Below are 24,399 nucleotides of genomic sequence, written 5' to 3'. Positions count from 1 at the left end.
CCTGAGTACCCCTTTAACCCCGCCGCTAGCCAGTTGGGGACTGGACCGGAATGCCTGCTGAAATCATTCAGCAGGCATCCCGGCACATGTCAATTCAGACATGCGATTTTCTGCTATTCCGGGCTGATCGGGTCTCTGGTGACCCGATCACCCGGAAAATAGGGATGATCGGAGTTGTCAGGGACAGCCCTGATCATCCTGAGGGATAGGAGCGAGGTCGCAGTGCTGCGATCTCCTCCTATCCCCTGCCATTGGTCAGAACTGATTCTGACCAATGGCAGGGCAGGACAGTGGGTTGCCATGACAACCCCCCGTTCTGCCCACCCCTGGATGTCGAGGGGATCGTGGGAAGAAGATGGAGGCCGGTACCTGGAGGAGAAGATGCCTGGGGACCACGGATCGTCGCTGGAGACTGCTGGATCCTGGCTCAGGTAGGGAAACCACGTTGGGGGGGGGGGGGGGGATGAATGTGAAAGTAAAGCGATCTTTACTGTGGCAACCACTAGGAAGGCCAAACTGCAACCCAGCATGCCTGTCTGGGCAGGCTGGGAGTTGTAGTTTTGCAACATCTGGAGGGTCACAGTTTGGAGACCACTGTTACAGTGGTGCCCAAACGGTAGCCCTCCAGATGTTGCCAAACTACAACTCTCAGCATGCTTAGACTGCCCAGGCATGCTGGGAGTTGTAGTTCTGTAACATCTGTCCCCTCAGATTTAGCAATTTTCATGACATTTTTGAAAATTGCTGCTCTACTGAAGTCTTCTAATTTTTTCAAAAATATGCCCATTTTATGATGCCAACATAAAGTGGACATATTGTATTTGTGAATAAAAATAACATTTATTTGGAATATCAATTTTCCTTACAAGTAGAGAGCTTCAAAGTTAGAAAAATGCAAAATTTTCATGACATTTTGGGATTTTTCACCAAAAAAGAATGCAAGTAACGCCGAAAATTTTGCACCAAAATAAAGTAGAATATGTCACAAAAGAACAGTCTCAGAATCAGAATATTCGGTAAAAGCGTATTCGAGTTAATTCGTAAAGCGTCGGTTGTCAGAATTGCGAAAAAGGGCTCAGTCCTTAAGGTGAAAAAGGGCTGCGTCCTTAACCTCTTCAGGACGCGGGGCGTATGGATACGCCCTGCATCCCGAATCCTTAAGGACGCAGGGCGTATCCATACGCCCGTGGGAAATCCGGTCCCCACCGCTAGCCGGTTGGGGACCGGAGCCGGATGCCTGCTGAAATCGTTCAGCAGGCATCTCAGCATATCGCCCAGGGGGGTCATCATGACCCCCCATGTCCACGATCGCAGCACATCGCTGATCAATTCAGATCAGTGATGTGCTGCGATTCTGTTCTCCGCCGCTCGCCGGGTGGGGATTGGAGTCGGATGTCTGCTGATTTCATTCAGCAGACATCGCGGCAGTGTGCCGGAGGAGGTCCGGAGGACCTATACCGGCGATCGCTGCAGGACGCCGTTAAGTATTAACCGGCGTTTTACAGCAGTTCCGGGTCATCAGGGTCACGTGTGACCCGGATAAAGATGATGAATGGTGATGTAATATACACCACCAATCATCATCCGTACTGTGCTGGGGGCTGGCATTGTTGCCACCCCCCTCAGTACAGTTGTGATTGGGTTGCCAAAGTGGCCACACAAATCACAGTGTATTGGCAGGGGATGGTGGGAGCTAGGAGCATGTTGCTCCGTTCTGCCCGCCATTCCACAGGGTTCTGGTGAGCAGGACGGAGCCCCGTGCTGCCACCATCCCCTCACTGTAAAAAAAAAGTGCCCCTTGCCCCCTTTCTGTGGCCCCTTGGCACAGAAATCCCCCAGGGTTAGCTTTAGATTTAGGTAGGGACAGGTTAGGGTTAAAAAAAAAAAAGTTTTACATTTTTTTTGTTTTTGGCATACCTCAATGGGTGTCCGTGGGTCCGTAGCACCTTTAGCAGCGTGACCCCGGCCCTGCTGGGTCGCTGCGGTCTGCCGCCAGCCTTTTTTTTTGGGCGCAGATCTTTTTTTTTTCCCTAGACGTGTGTGCGGACCCTCTTAGTTATAAAGAGCGGTCCGCCACCGTTTGTTAAAGCCAACCCGTCGCTGATCAGTCCCATAGTACTGATCAGCTTTTTTTTTTTGTGGTGCCGGCGCTTTTTTCGCGTTTTCTAGCATTTTTTTTAACCCATAGGCGGTCCGTGCCACCAGTAGCAGGCGTGTACTGTGTGGCCGGACCGTACCTGTGTGTGCGGCGTGCCTCACCGCTGTCAGTGATTTATCACTGATCAGCGGTTTTTTTTTGTGGTAAAGGCACTTTTTTCGGTTAACGCATATTTTTTTTTGCACCCATAGGAAGTGCGTGCCACCAGTAGCAGGCGTGTACTGTGTGGACGGACCGTACCTGTGTGTGCAGCCTGTGCCACCGCTGTCAGTGATTTTTTCGGGGTTAAGCGTTTTTTTATTTTATTTTTCGGATTTTTTGTGTGGGGGTCTGTGTACAAGCCACCAGCCACTGTTCTGGGTTGAGTGGCCGGACCCCCCACTGACTTCTGCACACCCTGCCGCCACAAGCGCTAATCAGTGCGCACACCACTGATTAGAGAAACGCTTTTTTTGGGCGCAAGGCTTTTTTGCGCTAGAAGTGTGTTTTTTTTTTTTTAAACAGTCCCCTATTTATTTTTTATTTTTTCTCTGTTAGAGCGGGTTAGTTTAGTTAGGTTAAGTTAGGGAGGGTTAGAGCGGGCTAGGGAGATAGTCTCGCACCACACCACACACAGCACACACACAAATAAAGTTTCCCCACACACACACACCCATCCCCATTAGAGTAGGGAAATGGCCCGCAGAGCGTTTTCGGCAGAGGAGGCATATGCCATATTTGCCTCTGACACCGAGATCAGCTCAGAGGACGATGAAGACCCCACCTTCCTTATTTCATCGTCCTCCTCATCATCTAGTTCTTATGATGAGCCACCAAGGTGGCGAACTCACCGCCGTGCGGCGCCGCAAACCTCCTCTGTCCTTGACCCTGTGCCCCATGCTAGTATGAGTCCCCCTGGCGCTCATACTAGTGAAGCCCCCCTGCCATGGTCAGTGGCACCTCGTACCGGAGAACTTGTCTGGGCTGAGCCAGCGGACCACGAGCCCGTGATTCCTGAGTTTTTTAGCGACTCAGGAATCAAGATTAATATCGCCGGGTTTACTGAAAAGGACTTTTTCGGTCATTTTTTCAGTGACTACTTTGTTAATCTAATGGTTACACAGATGAATCTGTATGCCCAACAGTTCATCGCCGCTAACCCGGGCTCACTTTTAGCTAGACCTTGCGGCTGGACTCCAGTCGATGCAGCCGAAATAAGGACCTTTTGGGGCCTTGCGCTGCATATGGGTCTAGTTAAAAAACCCAGTGTCAGGCAATATTGGAGTGGGGACATTTTCTACCAGACCCCGCTCTACAATATGGCCATGGCACGTTCCCGGTTCGAGGCCATTCGGAAATGTTTGCATTATGCTGATAATGCGGCTTGTCCCCCCCGAACTGATCCCGCGTATGACCGCCTGTATAAAATCAAGGATGTCCTTATGCTCACCACTATCCATGGGAACGGCAGCACCCCTGTCTCTGTGCGAGGTACCGTGGGACCGGTCCTCAAGCCCGATTGTATTCTGGACTACAATCAGTATATAGGGGAAGTTGATCTTTCTGAACAAGTCCTCAAGCCATATAATGCCATGCGGAAAACAAAGGTATGGTACAAAAAAGTTGCGGTCTACATGGTACAGGTTGCCATGTACAACTCTTTTGTACTGTACAAGTACGCTGGCAACACAGGGACATACCTGCAGCTCCAAGAGGAAATTCTAAAGGCCCTCATCTATGGTGACCGCCAAAGAGCGGGTCAGAGCACCTCTGGAATTGTGGGCCCCCGGATCATCCCTGGCCAACACTTTCCAGGTGTGATCCCCCACACTGGAAAGAAGGGACGATCTCAGAAGAAATGCAGAGTGTGTCGCAAGAAGGGGATTCGGAAGGACACCACCACTCGATGCGACACTTGTCCAGATAATCCGGGCCTCTGCATAGGCTGCTTCAGGGAGTATCACACTTCCTTGGAGTACTAAATTTTCCATACTTTGCCCTAATTTTCATTCCCTAAAATTCGACTCCAATGTACCAGTCCAGGGTACATTGTCTTCCATTATCTTCCCCTTAAAAAATGGGTCATGAGACACAGAGTCAACAGCATTGGAGGTTTGCAGTTGCCTCAAATGCGCAATGCTCTCTCTCCCCACCTGAGCTGGTTGCGCATTTGAGGTAACAGAATAGGGACGGCCCCACACATCCCCTTCCCAGAATGATGATTCAGAGTATAGGGTTTGGGGCGGGCATCATTTTTATTTTTGGCTGTACTCTGGGTCATCATTCTGGGAAAATAATTGGCATATCAGTACTAAAATTGCAATTTTCTTTCCCCCCCATAGTACACTTCATCCGTTCCTGGAAAATAAATGAAGGGAACACCTGTCTGTTCCAAATCTCCACTTCACCCTATACACCTTCCCTAGGGGGTGTACTGTTTGTAATATTCTCACATGTGAGTGTTCCTTTCTTGCATTTTCCTCTGAATGTATGTAACTGTTAGGTCAGTAACAAACATCCGCCTCAAATATGAAGAGTTCTCGCTGAGCTCTGTCGTATTTCCAGGCGACAATTTGGAGTCACATGTTAGTTGTTCCCAGAAAGATGAAGCAGAGCATAGGTCGAAAATTGCAATTTTTAAAAGCTACCCTTCATCCATTCCTGGAAAATAAATTTAGGAAACACCTGTGCGTTCAAAATGTCCTCTTTACCCCTATACCCATTCCTCAGGCTGGGTACTTTCTGTAATGGTGCCACATGTGGGTGTTTCATTCTTGTATTTTCCTCGGAATGTATGTAACCGTCAGCTACTGATATGCCATGGGCCACAAATACAAACTGACCTATATGACTTCTGAGCCTTGTTGTGTGCCCGCCCAGCACGTTACCCCATATGTGGATGTATTTTCATAGTCAGGGGAAAAAGCCCTCCAAAATTTGTAACCCAATTCCTCATATTACCCCTTGGGAAAATGTTAAAAATTATGTAACCCCAGCATTTTACTGTAAAAAAATCTATTTTTTCAATTTATGGCCCACTTTTCAAAAATCCTGTGAGGTGTTATTTCCCACTGTACCCCTTGTTACGTTCATTGAGGGGTGTAGTTTCTAAAATGGTGTCACATGTGTTTTTTGTTTTTTTTGCTGTTGGGGGCTTTATAAATGCACATGACCCCCGACTTCAATTTCAACAAAATTTTCACTCTTTCTATTCAGAGCATTGCAGTGCGTCCACAGAGCAATTTACATCCACATATGGGATATTTTTTTCTCAGACAAAATTGTTCTACAAATTTTGGGGGCCTTTTGCCCTATTACCCAATGTGTAAAGGAAACATTTGGGGTAACACTATCAATATAGTGCAAAAAAATTAAATTTTTCACTTTTATGGCCCACTGTTCAAAAAACCTGTGAGGTGTAAATACTCACTGTAACACTGTTATGTTCCACAAGGGGTCTAGTTTCCAAAATGTAATCCCATGTGTTTTTTTTTTTTTGCTGTCCTTGCACCATAGGGGCTTCCTAAATGCAGCATGCCCCCAGAGCAAAATTTGCTTCCAAAAAGCCAAAATGTGACTCCTCTTCTGAGACCTGTAGTGCGCCAGCAGAGCACTTTTCACCCCCAGATGGGGTATTTTCTGAATCGGGAGAAATTGGGCTTCAAATTTTGGGGGGGTATTTTCTGCTATTACCTTTTGTTAAAATGTTAATTTTTGGGGAAAGCAAGCATTTTAGGTCAAATAATTTTTAATTTTTTTTTTACATATGCAAAAGTCGTGAAACTCCTGTGGGGTATTAAGGTTCACTTTACCCCTTTTAATGTTCCCCAAGGGGTCTAGTTTCCAAAATGGTGTGCCATGTGTTTTTTTTTTGGCTGTCCTAGCACCATAGGGGCTTCCTAAATGCGGCATGCCCCCAGAGCAAAATTTGCTTCCAAAAAGCCAAATGTGACTACTCCTCTTCTGAGACCTGTAGTGCGCCAGCAGAGCACTTTTCACCCCCATATGGAGTGTTTTCTGAATCGGGAGAAATTGAGCTTCAAATTTTGGGGGGGTATTTTCTGCTTTAACCCTTTGTAAAAATGTAAAATGTTTGGGAAACCAAGCATTTTAGGTGAAAAATATATATATATATTTTTTACATATGCAAAAGTCGTGAAACCCCTGTGGGGTATTAAGGTTCACTTTACCCCTTGTTACGTTCTCCAAGGGGTCTAGTTTCCAAAATGGTATGCCATGTGTTTTTTTTTTTTTTTTCTGTCCTGGCACCATAGGGGCTTCCTAAATGGGGCATGCCCAGAGAGAAAAATTTGCTTCCAAAAAGCCAAATGTGACTACTCCTCTTCTGAGACCTGTAGTGCGCCAGCAGAGCACTTTGCACCCCCATATGGGGTGTTTTCTGAATTGGGAGAAATTGGGCTTCAAATTTTGCGGGGTATTCTCTGCTATTACCCTTTTTAAAAATGTAACATTTTTGGGAAAACAAGCATTTTAGGTAAAAAAAAATTTTTTTTTTTTTTTTACATTTGCAAAAGTCATGAAACACCTGTGTGGTATTAAGGCTCACTTTCTCCCATGTTACATTCCCCGAGGGGTCTAGTTTCCAAAATGGTATGCCATGTTTTTGTATTTTTTTTTGCTGTTTTGACACCCTAGGGGCTTCCTAAAGGTGACATGCCCCTCAAAAACCCTTTCAGAAAAATATTCTCTCCAAAATCCCCTTGTCGCTCCTTCCCTTCTGAGCCCTCTACTGCGCCCGCCGAACAATTTACATAGACATATGAGGTATGTGCTTACTCAAGAGAAATTGGGCTACAAATACAAGTAAAAGTTTTCTCCTTTTACCCCTTGCAAAAATTCAAAAATTGGGTCTACAAGAATATGCGAGTGTAAAAAATGAAGATTTAGAATTTTCTCCTTCACTTTGCTGCTATTCCTGTGAAACACCTAAAGGGTTAAACCACTGACTGAATGTCATTTTGAATACTTTGGGGGGTGTAGTTTTTATAATGGGGTCATTTATGGGGTATTTTTTAATATGAAGACCCTTCAAATCAACTTCAGAACTGAACTGGTCCCTGAAAAATATCGAGTTTGAAAATGTTGTGAAAATTGGAAAAATGCTGCTGAACTTTAAAGCCCTCTGGTGTCTTCCAAAAGTAAAAACACCTCAATTTTATGATGCAGCACTGGCCAATAGTGAGAACTGATCCCATCCTGAAGAGTCTGTTACCTATTCAACCAAAAATTACATATAGAAAACCTATGTCCTTACGTAACTATTTGGCTCCTAGCAAATTGAAGAGTGACACCTTTACGAACAAAGAGTCCAAAAAATCCATAAATAATAGAGGTAGCAATAAATGTAATAAGACACGATGCTTATGTTGCAATATTATTCAAGATGATTGCAATCGGTTTCAATCTAATATTACACACGAATCATTCCCCATAAAAAACAATTATAATTGTGATACTGACTATGCAGTCTATCTGCTAGAGTGTCCATAAAAATTACAGTATGTGAGCCGCACCATTCAGACGGTGCGGTCCCGCATGAACACTCATCGTTTCAATATTCGGAAAGGTTTTCCCTTACATAGTGTATCGCGTCATTTTGCACAATTGCATGATAAGAACCAAGATTTATTAAAATTATAGATAAAATACCGGTGGACACACATAATCGTTTTCAAAAATTAATAAACAAAGAAGCCTATTGGATTTATAAATTGAAATGCTTGCACCCAGACGGACTAAATGAGACCATCGAAAACACATTATAGTTATAATTTTTTTTTATACCTGTCCTATATTATTGTTTTTTTGTACTCGTATGCTTTTACTTACATTATTTTGTTGGTTTTGTTCATTCGGTCTTTTTGATTCACTTCCGCCCTTTCCTTGGGTGTCCAGGTTAGTGGTGTGACGTGGCTTCCGCCCTGTTCTTGTGGCGTACGCGGCTTCCGCCCCGCTCCTGGATCCCAGTTTTGCGGCGTGACGTGGGTTAGGAATACGGTACTTTTTTGTATAAATTATATGTAATTGTATTGTTGTTATGAACCTGAGGAAGACGCCTGCTCCGGCATTGAAACGCGTTGTTCTGAAATAAATGACCTTGGTTATCCACATTGACCCAACTTTCCTATAAGCCATCTATCAGCATTGCTGTATATACCAAGTTCCATTGCCTGTGCCTGAATTAACCCTCAGTGGTTTGGAGGTTTCATTGGACTACTGAACACCACGAGGTGGTGGAGAGGGACCGGCTGCACTTTGGACACATTTTCATACACGATCACCAGAGTTGTGCCTGTTTGTCAGCACAACTCCTTGGGTAAGCGCAAATTATTATTATATGCGGATCCTACCCATCGTTTATTGCACTACGGAGCGCTCTCTGTGGTTTTTTGTATGATGCAGCATAAAGTAGACATATTGTATATGTGAACAAAAAAAATATTATTTTGAATATCCATTTTCCTTTCAAGCAGAGAGCTTCAAAGTTTCAAAGTTAGAAAAATGCAAAATTTTCATTTTTTTCATAAAATTTTGGGATTTTTCACCAAGAAAGGATGCAAGTTACCACTAAATTTTACCACTATGTTAAAGTAGAATATGTCACGAAAAAACTATCTCGGAATCAGAATGATAAGTAAAAGTATTCCAGAGTTATTGATGTTTAAAGTGACAGTGGTCAGAATTGCAAAAAACGGCCGAGTCCTTAAGGTGAAAAAGGGCTAAGTCCTTAAGGGGTTAATATTCAAAATTATCAAGAAGTAAATGTGACTCTTGTACTCAATTTAAGCAGAGAAAGCCATACATATATGACACCACTATGAGGATAGAAGAAAAATAAGGTCTAGACCATGTACTTCTGCCTGATTCGCAAAAGTATTCTAGGCCACCAAAACTTATATAATTTATTTTAAGAGTACAGAAGTTAAGATGCCATTAGGGGTTGACCTAGAGAACAGCGGTATTACACATGAGATGCTGGGAACTGTATCTGCCATTCACTCATCTGTAAGGCATGCTCCAGCCTGCTGCTGTTCAGACAGACATGATATCAGCCCAAACTATGAGGCACTGATTAACAAGTTCCTTGAGAAACTCTGATATTGTGAGAGGAAACGCGTCAGAATAAGCGTAATGTAGACTGCCCGTTTATATATGGGGCACAGATTGTCCTGATTTTTTTGTCCTGATCTTTTATCATAAGGCATTGGTGCATTAAACTCACTTTTGAATACAACAACAAAATCATCTGGCCATATTCAGTTGGTATCATTTATAATGTTTTGCACATTTTTTGTATTTTGGGGTTTGCTGATTTTAATGTATATCAATAAAGTTGTAGAAGGGATCTTTTTATTGGGCTGTGATTTTTTTTTAGATGCCACACAGCACAACAACATGTGCAAGCTCGCCCAGTACGTCAGACATTGATTGTTATTGGACCTAAGGAAGGCACATGTTGTCTGCTTCTGTACTCTTCAAATAAAGAGTACAAAGGATGCCTATCTTTCTATTGTTCAGTCAATAGAAGATCTATTCAAGTTCATAATAATATGATAAAATACTTAAACCCTTAAGGTCATTGGTCATTTAGTAAATGTATCTCCTGGTGTCCTGTACCAGGATGTACATTCACTTACAGGGGTCTGATTGGTTGCTATGCCTGCACCAGATTAAATAGTAAACCAGGATTGTATATAGGATTACTTCTGTGCAGGGGTACATATTCCCTGAATCAAATTCAGAGCGCCCGCAACAGTGAATCTATAGCATTAAGGCTCTGATATGTAATGAAGTTATTTTAGACATGGATTATTCTTAACACATGGACAGGTGTCCCTGCTCCACAAAGATTCTGGGGCACTCTTCATTATTTTTGTAGGGTGCCACAGAAATTATTCTGTATGCATCACCAATCATTCACACAGCTGTGGTGTACAGGGCCGGCTTTAGGTGTTCAGGTGCCCCCCCCCCCCCCCCCCCCCCCCCCCCCCATTACCCCATAAACATACACAAAGAGGAAAAAACCTTTGTAACAAATATGTTTTTTTTTTATTTATTCAGTCCCCTGCCCCCTTAATCAGTGCAATGTCCCCCTTCACCAGTCCCCTGCGTCCCTTAATCAGATGCAGTATAGTTCCCCCACGTTAGGTGCAGTATAGTTTCCCACATTAGGTGCAGTATAGTTCTCCCACATTAGGTGCAGTATAGTTCCCCCACATTAGGTGCAGTTACCCCTTTAAGATCACATTCAGAATGAAGAAGGATGGCTTCTAAAAATGGATAATGATCCTAAAAACACCACGAAATCCACGGGGGATTACATCAAGAGGCGTAAACTGAAGGTTTTGCCTTCACAATATCCTGACCTCAACATAATTGAAAATCTATGGATAGACCTTAAAAGAGCAGTGCATGTCAGACAGCCCAGAAATCTCAAAGAACTGGAAGACTTTTGTAAGGAAGAATGGGCAAAGATACCTCAAACAAGAATTGAAAGACTCTTGGCTGGCTACAAAAAGCGTTTACAAGCTGTGATACTTGCCAAAGGGGGCAGTACAAGATATTAACTCTGCAGGGTGCCCAAACTTTTGCAGATGCCATTTTTATGTTTTCTGTTATTTTGAAAGTGTAAATGATGGAAATAAAATCTAACTTTTGTTGACATATTATAAGAATGTCTAATCTGTAATTTGATTCCATTTGGAGATTTTTCCATCTGTCCTTGGCTTCTTTATGCACATTAATACAAATTTTTACCTGGGGTGATCAAAATTTTGATCCCCACTGTATATACAAAATACATAACTTTATAGTGACTATACATATAGTACATAACCTTGTACTGGCTAGACATAGTAATACCAACTTCCTTATGGGGGAGACACTGCAGGAGAGCCCCCAGGTCACTGAGGGAACTCAACCTGACAGGGCCTAAGGTTATTGTACAGGATGACATTCTGAACTGGGACATTACACATTTATATTCTTTAAAAAATGTGATTAGGGTGTATCTTTGAGGTACGACTTTAAAAAATAAAAATGTTTTCCAGTGGAGTACCCCTTTAAGGTCACATTCAGAATGTCCGGTCTCCCCAAAATGTTTAGAGACCGGTAAATACAGCACAGACCAAAAGTTTGGACACACCTTCTCATTCAAAGTGTTTTCTTTATTTTCATGACTATGAAAATTGTAGATTCACACTGAAGGCATAGCATCAAAAGTATGAATTATAGACAAGACAAAAAAGTGTGAAACAACTGAAAATGTCATATTCTAGGTTCTTCAACGTAGCCACCTTTTGCTTTGATTACTGCTTTGCACACTCATGGCATTCTCTTGATGAGCTTCAAGAGGTAGTCACCTGAAATAGTCTTCCAACAGTATTGAAGGAGTTCCTAGAGATGCTTAGCACTTGTTGGCCCTTTTGCCTTCTTTGGGTTCCGGTCTGGTGACTGTGGAGGCCAGGTCATCTGGCGCAGCACCCCTTCACTTTCCTTCTTGGTCAAATAGCCCTTACACAGCCTGGAGGTGTGTTTGGGGTCATTGTCCTGTTGAAAAATAAATGATGGTCCAACTAAACGCAAACCAGATGGAATAGCATGCCGCTACAAGATGCTGTGGTAGCCATGCTGGTTCAGTATGCCTTCAATTTTGAATAATTCCCCAACAGCGTCACCAGCAAAGCACCCCCACACCATCACACCTCCTTCTCCATGTTTCACGGTGGGAACCAGGCATGTAGAGTCTATCCGTTCACCTTTTCTGCGTCGCACAAAGACACCGTGGTTGGAACCAAAGATCTCACATTTGGACTCATCAGACCAAAGCACAGATTTCCACAGGTCTAATGTCCATTCCTTGTGTTCTTTAGCCCAAACAAGTCTCTTCTGCTTGTTGCCTGTCATTAGCAGTGGTTTCCTAGCAGATATTCTACCATGAAGGCCTGATTCACACAGTCTCCTCTTAGCAGTTGTTCTAGAGATGTGTCTGCTGCTAGAACTCTGTGTGGCATTGTCCTGGTCTCAAACCTGAGCTGCTGTTAACCTGCGATTTCTGAGGCTGGTGACTCTGATGAACTTATCCTCCGCAGCAGAGGTGACTCTTGGTCTTCCTTTCCTGGGGCGGTCCGCATGTGAGCCAGTTTCTTTTTAGCTCTTGATGGTTTTTGTGACTGCACTTGGGGACACTTTCCACTTAGAATATGACATATTTTCAGTTGTTTCGCACTTTTTTTGTTATGTCTATATTTCCACATGTGTTAATTCATAGTTTTGAAGCCTTCAGTGTGAATCTACAATTTTCATAGTCATGAAAATAAAGAAAACTCTTTGAATGAGAAGATATGTCCAAACTTTTGGTCTGTACTGTACATTCTGGCTTTTTGGATGGCATAGCAATGTTGGTTGAAGCGGAATTAAAATTCACCCATTGTCTCCCCTATATATAGTAGTCTACAAGGAGATGAGAGAACATAGACCACAAAATATGATGTGCATGAAAGGTAATGTTGAATGTGATATCATTTGCCAGTCATAGGGAGGACAAAGAGAGGACCCTTTATCATCCTAGGGCAATTGATGCAGTCAGTCAAAGCATGGAAATGAACCTTTGTTTTGTACTAAGAGATATTGCTGTGATGAAAATAGTTTAGTGGACACGTCGATACGGACCAGTTTACACGTCCATACGGACCAGTTTATCACAAAAATTAGGGGAGCGTTTATAGGACATAAAAGCACCGTTCTAGAACTCAATTATCTGAGGAAATGACTGTGATAAAATGGACCAATGTTTGTTAATGATCCTGGCAATAGAGTGTGATTGATAATTAACCCCTTAAAGGGTAGCTCCCACCATCCTGTTTTTTGTTTGCTAGCCCGTTCCCACCCCCCGCTACGGCACTAGCCCGTTCACTCCTATCCCCCAACCCCCCCCCCCCCCCCGCCCCGCATACCCCGTTCCCTCATTACACTTGTAGTTACTGCAGAGTCCGGCAGCGGGCGTGCAGGGACAGCGGCGGAAACTAGGCGGCGGCGATGTGCGGGAGGAGTGGCCTCCCAGCCAGTGGCCGGGGAGCCAATGCGCTCGCTCCCACCTGATCTGATTGACAGGCAGGGAGCGAGTGCAGCCTAACTGAAAAAGGACTGATTACCACTCCAAAATCAGTCCTTTTTCAGTGGCCGGTTTTTAAATGTAAATTAAACCTTTTTAATGAAAAAAATAATAATAAAAGTATATTAGAGATATGTTGTAGTACATAAGTACTACAACATATCAAAAAATAAAGGTGACAGTGCCCATTTAAGCCCATTTTCACCTTAAGGACCCGGTCATTTTTTGCACATCTGACTGTCTCTTGAAACATTAATAACTCTGGGATGCTTTTACTTTTCATTCTGATTTCATATTCTACTTTATGTTAGTGGTAAATTTTCGTTGATACTTGCATAATTTCTTGGTAAAAATATCAAACATTTGATGAAAAATTTGAAAATTTAGCATTTTTTAAACTTTGAAACTGTCTGCTTATAAGGAAAATGGACATGATTCACATATACAATATGCCTACTTTATGGTTGTATCATAAAGTTGACATGTTTTTACTTTTGGAAGACATAAAAGGGCTTCAAAGTTCTGCAGCAATTTTCCAATTTTTCACAACATTTTCAAAATCTGAATTTTTCAGAGACCAGTTCAGTTTTGAAGTGGATTTGAAGGGCCTTCAGATTAGAAATACCCCATGAATGACCCCATTATAAAAACTGCACCCCTCAAAGTATTCAAAATGACATTCAGAAAGTTTGTTAACCCTTTAGGTGTTTCACAGGAATAGAAGCAATGTGAAGGAGAAAATTCAACAAATCTTCATTTTTTACACTCGCATGTTCTTGTAGACCATGTTTTTGAATTTTTGTGGGGTAAAAGGGGAGAAATCACACTATCATTTGTAACCCAATTTCTCTTGCGTAAGGAAATACCTAATGTGGATGTTAAGTGCTCTGTGGGTGCACTAGAGGGCTGAGAAGGGAAGAAGGGACAATGGGATTTTGAAGAGTGAGTTTTTCTGAAATTGTTTTTGGGGGGCATGTCACATTTAGGAAGCCCCTATGGTGCCAGAACTGCAAGAAAATAAAAACACATGGCATACTATTTTGGAAACTACACCCCTCAAGGAACGTAATAAGGGGTACAATGAGCCTTAACACCCCACAGGTGTTTGATGACTTTTCGTTAAAGTTGGATGTGTAAATGAAAATGATTATTTTTTCAACTAAAATGCAGTTTTTTCCCCCAAATTTTTAATTTTTACAAGGGGTAATAGGAGAAAATGCTCCCCCATATTTGTAACCTCATCGCTTCTGATTATGGAAATACCCCATTTGTGGACATCAAATGCACTGCTGGTGCACTACAATGCTCAGAAGAGGAGGACATTGTCGCATTTAGGAAGCCCCTATGGTGCCAGAACAGCAAAAAACAAACAAAAAAAAACAAACACATGGCATACTATTTTGGAAACTAAACCCCTCAAGGAACATAACAAGGGGTAGAGTGAGCCTTAACACTCCACAGGTGTTTTGACGACTTTTCGTAAAATTTGGATGTGTTAATTAATTTTTTTTTTCACTAAAATGCTGGTTTTCCCCAAATTTAACGTTTTTAGAAGGGGTAATAGGAGAAAATGCCCCCCAAATTTGTAACCCGATTTCTTCTGCGTATGGAAATACCCCATGTTTGGACATAAAGTGCTCTGCGGGTGCACTACAATGCTCAAAAGAGAAAGAGCCACATTTGGCTTTTTGAAAGCAAATTTTGCTGAAATTGTTTTTGTTTTTGTCAAATTTTGGAAGCCCCTATGGTGCCTGAACAGCAATGAAAAAAAACCACATGGCATACTTTTTGGGAAACAACACCTCTCAAGGAACGTAACAGGGTACAGTGAGCTTTAACACCCCACAGGTGTTTGACAAATTTTTGCTAAAGTTGGACGTGAAAATTAAATTATTTTTTTAATAACATGCTGGTGTTACCCCAATTTTTTATTTTCACAAGGGGTAATAGGAGGAAACCCCTCCCAAAATGTTTAACCCGTTTCTTCTGAGTATCCACATACCCCATATGTGGATGTAAAGTTCTCTGCGGGCGAACTACAATGCTCAGAAGAGAAGGAGTGCAAAGGGGCATTTGGAGAGAGAATTTGTTTGGAATTTCAGGGGCCATATGCGTTCACAAAGTCCCCCATGGTGCCAGAAGAGTGGACCCTCCACATGTGACCCCATATTGGAAACTACACCCCTCACGCAATGTATTATGGGGTGCAGTGAGCATTTGCTGGTGTTTGACAGATCTTTGGAATAGTGGACTGTGCAAATGAAAAATAAAAATTTTCATTTTCATGGACCACTGTTCCAAAAAATCTGTCAGACACCTGTTGGGTGTAAGTGCTCACTGTACCCCTTATTACATTCCATGAGGGGTTTAGCTTGCAAAATGGGGTCCCATGTGAGGGTCCACTGTTCTGGCACCATGGGGGCTTTGTAAAACGCACATGGCCTTCAATTCCAGACACATTCTCTCTCCAAAAGCCCAATGGTGCTCGCAGAGAACTTTACATCCACATATGTTGTATTTCCATACAAATTTTGGGGGGCTTTTTTTCCTATTACCCCTTGTGAAAATGAAAAATGTGGGATAACACCAGCATTTTAGTGAAAAAAGTTAAAATGTTTCATTTTCACGTCCAACTTTAACAAAAATTCTTCAAACACCTGTGGCGTGTTAAGGCTAACGTTCCATGAGGGGTGCAGTTTCCAAAATGGGGTCACATGTGTTTTTTTTTTTTTTGCATTTATGTCAGAACTGCTATAACTCAGCCACCTCTGTGCAAATCACCTCAAATGTACATGGTGCTCTCACTCCTGAGCCCTGCTGTGCGCCCACAGAACATTTTACGTCCACATATGGGGTATTTCTGTACTCAGAAGAAATTGTGTTACAAATTTTGGGGGTCTTTCTTTCCTTTTACTTTTTATGAAAATGAAAATAAAAATGTTTTACAATAACATGCTGGAGTAGACCCCAACTTTACCTTTTCATAAAAGGAGAAAAAGCACCCCAAAATTTGTTAGCCAATTTCTCCTGATTACGGAAATACCCCATATGTGGCCCTAAACTTTTGCCTTGAAATACGACAGGGCTCCGAAGTGAGAGAGCGCCATGCGCATTTGAGGCCTAACTTAGGGATTTACATAGGGATGGACCCGGATGCAAGAATTACACTTGCCTCCGATACCAAAATTACCCTATGGCAGTGTTTGCCAAACAGGGTGCCTCCAGCTGTTGCAAAACTCCCAGCATGCCTGGACAGTCAATGGCTGTCCGGCAACACTCGGAGTTGTTGTTTTGCAACAGCTGGAGGCTCTGTTTTAGAAACTGTGCCGTACCAGATGTTTCTCATTTTTTTTGGTGGAGAGGGGGGTAAATGTTTAGAGGTATGTTTATATGTAATGTTTTACTTTTAATTTTGTGTAGGTGTAGTGTAGTGTTTTTAGAGTACATTCACACGGACGGGTCCACAGCGAGTTTCGCACTGGGAGTTAAAGCTCCAGCGGAAAATTTGCTGCATCTCAAACTTGCAGTAAACCTCGCTGTAGACCCCCGCCCGTGTGAATGTAACCTGTATATTCACATGGGAGGGGGTGTGCAAAGATCCAGCTGTTGCAAAACTACAACTCCCAGCATGCCCTTTGCCTGTCCGTGCATGATGGTGGTTGTAGTTATGCAACAGTTGGAGGCACACTGGTTGCAAAATACTAATAAGTTTGTTACTTAACTCAAAGTTTCGCAGCCAGTGTGCCTCCAGCTGTTGCAAAAGTACAATACCCAGCATATACGGACAGCCAAAGGGCATGCTGGGAGTTGTAGTTTGCAACAGCTGAAAGCACACTGGTTGCGAAACACTGAGTTAGGTAAACTCTGTGTTTCGCAACCAGTGTGCTTTCAGCTGTTGCAAAAACTATAACTCTCAGCATGCAGTGACAGCTGAAGGGCATGCTGGGTCTTGTAGTTATGCAACAGCTGGAGGCATATTACTAACACTCCCAGCATGCCCTTTGGCTGTCCGTGCATGCTGGGGATTGTAGTTATGCAACAGCTGGAGGCACACTGGTTGTAAAACACTGAGTTTTAAAACACTGAGTCAGGGGATGCTGGGAAGGCAAGGCGGGAAGGGAGGTAGGCGGGATGACCCTGAATCACATGCGGGATGCAGCCTATCAGCATTCATTGACCCTTGTGATGTCACAGCCCTATATAAACGGCAGCCATCTTGTGGCTGCTCATGTCATGCCATATACACTGCAGAGATAGGACAGACTGCGTGTCTGTGTGTGTTACACAGACACGCTGAATTGATCATATTGCAGCGTTCCATGGCCAACTGATAGTTACATCAGCATTGTGGACAGAGAGAAGTGCAGTGCTTGTTGTCACTGAGAAGGATTTTGACGACAGCCATTAAGCTCCCGGTCACTTCATTCAGCATTTTATCAGAGGGGCAGATAGCTTTTCGTTGCCTCACAGATATTAACAAGCTGCCTGAACTTCATGAACCTTATCACAGGAGGCAGGAAAGATTTTCAGCGCAATTCTGTGTATTTTTAGGGTTTTAGAGTGCAATTTAGGGTTTAATCCCGTTTTTTTTTTTTTTTTTTTTGTGGTCCTGCTGCTGTGCAATAATATGTTTTTTCTGCGGACCTTAGTGCATTTGTCTGCCCTCATACGTGCATACCAGATACCTACATCAAAGCAGTCTACTATTTTGTATCTGTAAATCTGTAACAAGTCTAGATACTGGGAAAGTCCTGGCAAAAGTAATCACCGGCTGGTGTTTTACAAAAATACAGAGTTTTTTGGGTGCATTGTAGCGCCTTTTTTTTTTGCCTCATCAGTGCATACCACATACCTACATCTAAGTAGTGTACCATTTTGTACCTGTTAATCTGCCAAGAGCCTACATACTGTGAAAGTCCAAGCAAAATTGCTCACCGGCTGGTGTTTAAAAAAAAAAAAAAAAAAAACAGAGTTTTTTGGCATATTGTAACGCATTTTTCTTCCCTCATCAGTGCATGCCACATACGTACATCTAATAAGTGTACCATTTTGTACCTGTTAATCTGTCAAGGGCCTACATACTGTGAAAGTCCAAGCAAAATTACTCACCGGCTGGTGTTTTAAAAAAATACAGATTTTTTAGGCGTATTGTAGCGCATTTTTCTGCCCTCATCAGTGCATACCACATACATACATCTAATGAGTGTACCATTATGTACCTGTTGATCTGTGAAAGGCCTACATACTGTGAAAGTCCAAGCAACAGTACTGATCGGCTGGTGTTTTACAAAAATACTGAGTTTTTTGGCGTATTGTACCACATTTTTCTGCCCTCATCAGTGCATACCACATACCTACATCTAAGTAGTGTACTATTTTTTACCTGTTTATCTGTCAAGGGCCTACATACTGTGAAAGTCCCACCAAAATTACTCACCAGCTGGTGTTTTAAAAGACAGAGTTTTTAGGCTTATTGTAGTGCATTTTTCTGCCCTCATCAGTGCATACCACATTCATACATCTAATAAGTGTACCATTTTGTACCTGTTAATCTGTCAAGGAACTACTTGCCTCACTGATGCTTCTGGCCTTGGGCCTTACATTTTTGGATAAATTATATGTGGATGTACTCAATCTGTGTGGAGGTCCGAGAACTTTCACCTGGTGGTATCCTCAACCCACCTTAAATATTTAGAAAAATAGAAAGTAGAGAAATACCGAGGTTCTCAAGGACTGTGGGTTGGTTTATGTAGGTGAAATTAATCTATGTATAGTGTGTGAGAATTAGTACATAGTATTAAGACCTGAGAAGTGGTATAGATTTATATAGAAAAATAGTATTGGTGGAATAGAATGTTATACAGTATATACCAATTTGTATGTATAGTGTGTGGTATAACTGTGGGATGTGGAGTATAACTGTATCAGTAACTGAATCAGTTACATGTGAAACAGGTGATGTGTAGAATGTTTAATGTAGCTGTGGGATATGGAATGTAACTGTATCAGTAGTTGTATCTGTTGAGTATACAATCAGTGGTGTGTGTAATGTGTAAAGAAAAACGGATAGGTGGAGGGGTTATGTGGTAACAGTAATAGAGATAGTGTGAGGATGGTCAGGAGAAAATAGTATATGTAGATGTTTAGATAACAGTATAAGTGTCAGTGAGAATGTATCTAATGTCCTGAATGTTACTATGTTCTTGTCTGGTGAAAAACTGGTAAATAATGTAGCTCAGTAATGTATCTGTATGACTGAATAATCAAAAGCTGTCCAAGGTACAATGGTGATTTATTAAGTTCTATAAAGCATATAAAACATAAAAAACATACATGCAGGAAAGGGATAGGCAGGGCCCTAGCAATCCCCTCCAAAAAATGTACATGGGGTAAAGAAAATACAATGATAAAAAAAAGGTTAATATAGGGTTAAAATATATTAATGCCACACAGAATGTCCTTAAAGATATATTAGTCCACAGTTCTTTGGTTTGAACAGTTTATAATCCTGAATTGGGTGATTCAATTTGCAACCTCTGGAGCCTCCTTATTTGCGGCCCACTCCTATTGTTATATCCAAATATGATGCAATTTGTGTTAAGATTGTTTCAATAGTACATCGGTAGTGGTACAGTGATGCAGTGACACGGCGGTCACAAACTCCCTGGTGGTGACTCGGCGGTCACGGCGAGCAGATGGTAATAATACTAGCAGTAGATGTAAAGCAGCTCGGTGGCCGCAGAAAGCAAAAAGCCGTTCGTTACTATGTAACGCTTACCCGACCGTGGGTGACTGGGGAGTCTCTGGTGACCTGGTGGTTCCGGCGATGTAGTGGTTAGGCGATGCGGTCTGTCTCCCGACAGGCCTGTTGTCAGCTATATTCGCCGTCTCCTAAGTCAGGCCTCCGATGCTCCAGTCCTCGGTCCTCGTGGTTTCTGTGGCTTGCGGCTTCTTCTGTAAGAGAGTGCAGATGGTGGTGGTGGTAGCGGCATTGCTGGAAAGTGCGGTGCCGGTCCCGGAGTTAGAGGTGCAGCAAATTGCAGGGTGATGTTGTCCTGGATGTTGGTTGATGCTCTGATTAGTAATTGTAGTGACTGTGGTGGGTGGCAAGCTGAGGTCAGACGCGTTTCGGACCTACGTGGTCCATCCTCAGTGATCATGGAGGGTAAACAGATGTCTGGGTTTAAGTAGCCAAATTTGGCGGGAAAGTTTCTAGGCAATTAGAAAAAACAGGAATGGTACCTTGGACTGTAAGTGTGTAATGAGGGTGAATGGAAAGTCTGGATTGGATTGAAAAATGGGATGTTGTATGCATTGTGTGGATTATGTGATTGTGGGTATAATTAAATATAATGGGAGGAATTAGCTTTAAAAACTAATGTTACTTGGATATTTGGAATATACAGAAAATAGATAAATAAACAGAAGAAATAAATAAATGTGAGAAAGACAGATGGTGTAGAGGGCAAATATTATGGACAAAAACTGATGTATGATTGAAGCTGGATCTGATATCCCATAATCATGGGAAAATAAAGTGTATAGTTTAGCAGAAGGCGATATTTAGGAAAGTCACCTATATGATAATTAGAAGAGCAGCCATATTTAATAAACATTTGTAGTGGAGGTGTCATAATGTGTAAAAATAGAATAAATATAAATAAATATAAATCTAGGTATATCTAGAGGTAACAGAGGATATAGAGGACATAAATTAGTAATAGTAATAAATCGAAATGTGATATAAAAATATTATATTAAATTCAACTAAAATAAAATAAAATAAAAATAGAAATTAAAATTAAAAAATAATTAATAATTAAAAAATATAAAAATAAAATAAAAAGATGAGAATAAAATGGATAAAAATGGATAAAGATGGATAAAAATTGATAAAATGAAATAAAATATGGTAAAAGGGTATTTAAGAGAGATTATGAAAGGAAGCCAAAGATTTCTAATTCTTGCCCCATATGGGCTGAATGCAGAATTAGAAATCTTTTGGCTTCCTTTCATAATCTCTCTTAACCCCTTAAGGACCCGGGCATTTTCCGTTTTTTCATTTTAAATTTTTCCTCCTTAACTTTAAAAAATCATAACTCTTTAAACTTTTCACCTAAAATTCTATATGATGGCTTATTTTTTGCATCACTAATTCTACTTTGTAATGACATTAGTCATTTTACCCAAAAATCTACGGTGAAATGGGAAAAATCAATGTGCGACAAAATTGATGAAAAAACACTATTTTGTAAGTTTTGGGGGCTTCCGTTTTTTCGGCAAAAATGATACCTTATCTTTATTCTGTAGGTCCATACGGTTAAAATGATACCCTACTTGTATAGGTTTGATTTTGTATCCAAAAAATCATGAATACATGCAGGAAAATGTATACGTTTAAAATTGCCATCTCCTGACCCCTATAACTTTTTAATTTTTCTGTGTTCAGGGTGTTATGAGGGCTCATTTTTTGCACCGTGATCTAAAGTTTTTAGCGGTACCATTTTTGTTGTGATCAGACTTTTTGATCACTTTTTATTCACTTTGTGGTATAAAAAGTTATCAAAAATGCGCTATTTTGGAATTTGGAATTTTTTGCGCGTACGCCATTGAACGTGTGGTTTAAAAAGTGGTATATTTTTATAATTCGGACATTTCCGCACGCGGCGATAACACATGTGTTTGTTTTTATTTTTATTTACACTGTGTTTTTTTTATTCTTGGAAATGCCCGGGTGATTCAAACTTTTATTAGGGGAAGGGATAATTGAAAGGGTTAATGATTTTTTTTCCACTTTTCTTATGCAATATTATAGCTCCTATAGGGGGCTATAACATTGCATTAACTGATCTTTTACACTGATTGATACATCTCCATAGGAATGGATCAATCAGTGTTTTCGGCGATTGAATGCTCAAGCCTGGATCTCAGGCTTGAAGCATTCAATCGGCGATCGGACTGCAGGAAGGAAGGTAAGAGAACTTCCTCCTGCAGCCCGAACAGCTCCCTGAGCTAACTGGCAACTTTCACTTTCGTTTTTAGCCGCGCGGCTCAGCTTTGAGCACGCGGCTAAAGGGTTAATAGCATGCGGCACCGCGATCAGTGCCGCACGCTATTAGAGGCGGGTCCTGGCTTCACTATGACGCCGGGCCCGCCGCGATATGATGCGGGGTCACCGAGTGACCCCGCGTTATATCGCAGGACCGGGACCCAGGACGTACCCGTATGTCCTGGGTCCTTAAGAGGTTAAATACCCTTTTACCATATTTTATTTAATTTTATCCATTTTTATCCATCTTTATCCATTTTTATCCATTTTATTCTCATCTTTTTATTTTATTTTTATATTTTATATTTTTTAATTATTAAATAATTTTTAATTTTTATTTCTATTTTTATTTATTATTATTTTTATTTCATTTTAGTTAAATTTAATATAATATTTTTATATCACATTTCGATTTATTACTATTACTAATTTATGTCCTCTATATCCTCTGTTACCTCTAGATATACCTAGATTTATATTTATTTATTTATATTTATTCTATTTTTACACATTATGACACCTCCACTACAAATGTTTATTAAATATGGCTGCCCTTCTAATTATCATATAGGTGACTTTCCTAAATATCGCCTTCTGCTAAATTATACACTTTATTTTCCCATGATTAAGGGATATCAGATCCAGCTTCAATCATACATCAGTTTTTGTCCATAATATTTGCCCTCTACACCATCTGTCTTTCTCACATTTATTTATTTCTTCTGTTTATTTATCTATTTTCTGTATATTCCAAATATCCAAGTAACATTAGTTTTTAAAACTAATTCCTCCCATTATATTTAATTATACCCACACTCACATAATCCACACAATGCATACAACATCCCATTTTTCAATCCAATCCAGACTTTCCATTCACCCTCATTACACACTTACAGTCCAAGGTACCCTTCCTGTTTTTTCTAATTGCCTAGAAACTTTCCCGCCAAATTTGGCTACTTAAACCCAAACATCTGTTTACCCTCCATGATCACTGAGGATGGACCACGTAGGTCCGAAACGCGTCTGACCTCAGCTTGCCACTCACTACAGTCACTACAATTACTAATCAGAGCATCAACCAACATCCAGGACAACATCACCCTGCAATTTGCTGCACCTCTAACTCCGGGACCGGCACCGCACTTTCCAGCAATGCCGCTACCACCACCACCATCTGCACTCTCTTACAGAAGAAGCCGCAAGCCACAGAAACCACGAGGACCGAGGACTGGAGCATCGGAGGCCTGACTTAGGAGACGGCGACTATAGCTGACAACAGGCCTGTCGGGAGACAGACCGCATCGCCTAACCTCTACATCGCCGGAACCACCAGGTCACCAGAGACTCCCCAGTCACCCACGGTCGGGTAAGCGTTACATAGTACCGAACGGCTTTTTGCTTTCTGCGGCCGCCGAGCTGCTTTACATCTACTGCTAGTATTATTACCATCTGCTGGCCGTGACCGCCGAGTCACCACCAGGGAGTTTGTGACCGCCGTGTCACTGCATCACTGTACCACTACCGATGTACTATTGAAACAGTCTTAACACAAATTGCATCATATTTGGATATAACAATAGGAGTGGGCCGCAAATAAGGAGGCTCCAGAGGTTGCAAATTGAATCGCCCAATTCAGGATTATAAACTGTTTGAACCAAAGAACTGTGGACTAATATATCTTTAAGGACATTTTGTGTGGCATTAATAGTTTATATATATATATATATATATATATATATATATATAAACTATCATATGAAGCAGCACCTCCTTGTATCCAGATGGTTGGGTGCAGGCCCTTGAACCTCGGTGCTCCGGTCCTCTTTAAATATAAACGGATATAAGCAGCACACCAGAATAGATGAAAAAAATCAAGTGCTTTATTCCAAGGAAAATTGACAACGTTTCAGCGATCTTTCACCGCCATTTTCAAGTTTTCACTTGAAAATGGCGGTGAGAGATCGCTGAAACGTTGTAAATTTTCCTTGGAATAAAGCACTTGATTTTTTTCATCTATTTTGGTGTGCTGCCTATATCCATATATATATATATATATATATATATATATATATATAT

Source organism: Hyla sarda, chromosome 3, assembly GCF_029499605.1.
Source record: "Hyla sarda isolate aHylSar1 chromosome 3, aHylSar1.hap1, whole genome shotgun sequence".
In the NCBI taxonomy this organism is placed as follows: domain Eukaryota; kingdom Metazoa; phylum Chordata; class Amphibia; order Anura; family Hylidae; genus Hyla; species Hyla sarda.
Note: the sequence above shows the minus strand (reverse complement) of the source record.